The following is a 3683-nucleotide window of genomic DNA, read 5'->3' on the forward strand; positions in this document are numbered from 1 at the left end:
CTCAAAACCATCATAAACGAATGTTTTCTAAATATTTTTGCAATGAAATTCATTTTCAAAGTAACGTTATATTAAAACTGTGCCTTATTTGAGAAGTGCTGAAAAATATATGGAAAGACAAACCTTTCATACCGTACACAGTTCAGTTGGATTAAAGTATTTATAAATGAAAAAGCAGTCGTAAAAAAAATCTTAAGAGACCCCGAATTAAGATGTCTGTGCTATCTGTAAATATTCTTATTTTAACTAGAAATGCATAGGTAAGTCACAAAACCTTGATCATCAGTTTATAATGGCTAAGAAAACACGAATTTTAAAGATATTTGAATTCATAGGATTCGGGGATAAATTAATTAAACTACTATATCATTCAATATTTTTATACAACATCATATTTTAAGGCTAATTTAGTCGATATTGCAATGCAAATGATAGTGTAAGGAATATTCAGTCATTTCAAAAAAGGCTTCCTTGTTTGACTTTTATATGAACCCAGTAATAGCTAGATTTTTTTTTTATTTGAATGATTCATCACATTATTATTATAAATATACAATTTTTCTTCCTTTTTTAAATAGAAAGTTCACTTTCTTGTCGCAAATTATCATGTATCAGACTATTTATTTGCATACAACCAGAATTTTGGGCGTGAATTTCACCCTGGGCAATTTGTATTACAAGAAGTGCGTAATGTTTGTAACATATATATCATTACATTAATTCAAGTATGGGCAGGTAATTTATATAACTTAGTTCTTTTCACTTAAATATTTAATGCTAAAAGAAGTGAATGGTAGAAGAACTATTTAGTTTGGAAGCACTCTCGATTCTTATCTCTCTTCCATGGTTTGCTTTTTTTAAGTAGAGGTCTGAATAAAGTATCTGCTGAGAAAAATATTTCTATATTTGATGAATAAGATAAATCTTGTAATCTAAATTCATATACATGTAAGACTGATATTTAAATACCGGTATCTTTAGATGGATGCAAAAGACTTTTGCCAATTTTTGAATATGATTTTAGCCACAACGACACGATATATTTCACAAGATTTACAAAATAAATGAGGATCACATTTTATTTTTTGGCAACAAAAAGAAAAAAAATAAAGTAAATATTCTGAAAGAAATTCTTCGTAAAAACACTTGACTAAATATAAATATTGTGTTCTTTTTCTATTTCAAATCCATTTTAAACGTATATTTAATTCCTGTCTTGTTAGTATTAATTTTCCTATATGACTCATTTTTACATAACATAAAAATATCTACTGTCCGATTAAAGTTTTGTTATTTTTTATGTACAAAATATCTAATATCAGATTAAACATACTTTTTTTGAGGAAAATGAATTCTACGCTTGCACTCACAGATGTTCGTGACAGCTTTTCACGAAAAGAAAATATCATATGACGTGCGTCACAGACGTTTATCATCTAATTTATTTACTAATTATAACTTAAGAGTTATTTATAATAATTATAATTTATTTATTTTGAAAGGGATATAAATAATATAGTTTATTAAAATTTTAAGTGGTATTAAGATCCGATCCTCAGCCAGGAAGAATAATTCCAAAAAATAATATTTAATTTGAAATGCATCAAAATGAAGCTTGAAAATGAAAATTTTTCATGCAACAATTTTCATATTATTTATCTTTATAAGATTTAAAGTCTTTGGAAGTCTTAGAAAAGGTATTATAACAGTTGACATTTGTACCCTACAAGTAGAGCTTTTTTAAAAAGCTTCCCGTCTTTAGCAACAATCTTAAACTGTAAACTGATCTACACCTATCAGGCCGTATAATTCTTTTGAATTTCTTGATTTTGTATTTCTACATTAGCTTTTTACTGGCATTAGCCCTACCACGGTTGTCGCTCGGTCATCTCCGTAAACTTTGACTCGCCGAGAGCTTTCGGCAAACCTCGGCTGATTCCATTTCCTTCTTCAAACAAGAAAGGGGAAAAGAATAATAACAAATTGTAAAGCGTGCAAGCAATAAAAATCAAATTTTATTTATAATGAAATTAAAAAGACCCTTTTAGTCATCGTTATGAAAAAAAATCATGTTATTAGGAATTAATTAATGCTGATTTTGTTGTTCGTTTTGTCATTTTTTTTAAGATTAAAAATCTTGCAAAATTGTTAAGTCGTACGAAAATTAGATCATCAGAAAGTTATCTCCCTTGCCTTGAACAGCATTTCAACCAATGAAATAATTGAAATTTTTCTCATCATGCATTTTCTACCAATCACAAAAGAGAGGAAGTGCATAGTCCGAAGACTGTAAAAAACTTCAACTATACAATACCGTCTTCCAAGGAAGACGGTAATAAAAGGAGAAAAAATTAATACAGTTTTCGAGAAAGAAGATTATCTTGAATTCAGCCTTAGATACCAATGGTTATTAGCATGATATGATATGAGAAGTGATATGCGGTGTCTTGCAATGAGAACAGAAGCCTTTTACTCTACGTATTATAGAATATATAACGGAAATAAAAGAAAAAAAATACCAAATAAGTATGAAAATCATGACAATTTCTCTGAATGACTGGATACCTATCGTTTTTTAACCTAAAATATATTTGCTGATCAATTTGCAATTAGAAAATATATTGCTGATATTCCATTTCGCTTTTTCTGCAAAAATATTGGAGATTTGACAATTTTATCTATACAATATGATTAACTTTAATCTATAACTTATAAGAAATATTGTGGATAAATTTACATAACTTTGTGGATTCAGAGTTACATTTACGAGTATTTTTGATTACTTAACTGCTAATTTTCTATACCTGAGGATCGGACTACCTTAATAATATATTTTATCATGTTTTAGAGACTTATAGATTATAGCATAAAACTTCTGTAAAAAAAATAATGACTTGACTCTGATGTGGGACAGGTGATATTTATAACTGTTCCTGGAAAGTAAATTAACATTTCATATAAAAAAAATTGCCCTAATCAATCATCGGGTTGAATAAAATTGATTTAAAGTAAAAGACAAATCCATATCTTATTTAAATACAAAGCATCTAATAAAAAATAAAGTGTTTTCTTCAAGAAATGATTAATTTGTTGCCCCCCGTCATGTTTATAAAATTGTTGGTTTACTGTCCATAAAAAGTGTTTTGTTTCGCATTTCATGCATAGTATACATCAGTTAAAGAATTTTTACTTCTTTCTAAAATATCCTTGTCTATAATAGAACTAGGGGATAAATTCACTCATTTTTAGGGGGAATACTGAAAGGGACCGAAAATTAGAATTTTTATATTTCAATACACAGTTAACAGGTACTGCAAGGGAAGCAACCACACAATAGACTTTTGAAAATGATTACTGATCTTTATTCTCTTGTGTTCATATCAATTAAAGATAATTTAGCAAAAAATAAGTGCGTCGGCCGGGAATTGAACCCGGATCGACTGCTTGGAAGGCAACCATGCTGACCATTACACCACCGACGCTCTAATAATGTTGAGTAATGTCAAGGTAAATACATATGATTTTTACCTTCAGGATTTCCTTTTTTACATTTTATGTGACCTTTATAGTTTTATAAAGGTAAGTAATAAAAAACATGAAGAAAAATTTACGAGTCTGTTTTACATGCAGGCAAATATTATTGTTTTATCCCAGTGATTATCTATATTTAAGAAATCAGAGGT

At 28.4% G+C, this 3683-nt stretch overlaps 1 non-coding gene across 1 annotated transcript; it reads right to left on the minus strand.

Annotated features, from left to right (window-relative positions):
* Nucleotides 1-3410: 3410 nt before the first annotated feature.
* On the minus strand, nt 3411-3482 carry Trnag-ucc (transfer RNA glycine (anticodon UCC)). Its single transcript has one exon. It is a non-coding gene; the product is annotated as a tRNA-Gly (tRNA).
* Nucleotides 3483-3683: the final 201 nt, after the last annotated feature.

Source organism: Saccostrea cucullata, unplaced genomic scaffold (assembly GCF_032062105.1).
Source record: "Saccostrea cucullata isolate Sc308-1 unplaced genomic scaffold, CSIRO_AGI_Scuc_v1 ctg4082, whole genome shotgun sequence".
Classification (NCBI taxonomy): Eukaryota; Metazoa; Mollusca; class Bivalvia; order Ostreida; family Ostreidae; genus Saccostrea; species Saccostrea cuccullata.